Genomic DNA, 955 nt, shown 5'->3' with positions numbered 1-955 from the left:
GAGAAAACCACCGACACATGGGGCCGGACACTCAGGGTCGAGGAAAAATCCAATATATATCTGGTGATATCTCGGGTGCCATTAGAGATAGCGCGATAAATCAAAGTGAATTATCTGCAGGAGGCCCTGGCGCATGCATCTGTGCAGCGGGAACGACCTCGGACCACCAGGGGCCGAGAAAATCACCGTATCATGGGGACGGGCACTCAGGGTCTGGGGAAAATCCAATATGTATCTGCTGATATCTCGGGTGCTATTAGAGATAGCGTAACAAACCAAAGTGCATTGTCTGTAGGAGGCCCTGGCGCATGAATCTGTGCAGCGGGAACGACCTCTGACCACAAGAGGCCGAGAAAACCACCGCCTCATGGGGCCGGACACTCAGGGTCGAGGAAAAATCCAATATATATCTGGTGATATCTCGGGTGCTATTACAGATAGCGCGATAAATCAAAGTGCATTGTCTGTAGGAGGCACTGGCGAACGAGTCTGTGCAGCAGGAACGACCTCGAACCACCAGGGGCCGAGAAAATTACAGATATTCGGAATCCGTCACCCAAGGTCATGTGAATATCCAGCATATATCTGGTGATATTTCGGGTGCTATTATAGATAGCGCAATAAACCAAAGTGAATTATCTGCAGTAGGCCCTGGCGCATGCATCTGTGCAGCGGGAACGACCTCGGACAACCAGGGGCCGAGAAAGCCACAGACTCATGGGGCTGGACACTCAGGGTTAGGGAAAAATCCAATATATATCTGGTGATATTTCGGGTGCTATTACAGATAGTACAATAAATCAAAGTGCACTGTCTGTAGGAGGCCCTGGCGCATGAATCTGTGCAGCGGGAACGACCTCGGACCACCAGGGGCCGAGAAAACCACCGTCTCATGGGGACGGACACTCAGGGTCTGGCGAAAATCCACTATATATCTGGTGATATCTCGGGTGCT

Source organism: Nomia melanderi, unplaced genomic scaffold (genome assembly GCF_051020985.1).
Source record: "Nomia melanderi isolate GNS246 unplaced genomic scaffold, iyNomMela1 scaffold0014, whole genome shotgun sequence".
Classification (NCBI taxonomy): Eukaryota; Metazoa; Arthropoda; class Insecta; order Hymenoptera; family Halictidae; genus Nomia; species Nomia melanderi.
The sequence above is the reverse complement of the archived record's forward strand: the minus strand, read 5'-3'. Positions refer to the sequence as shown.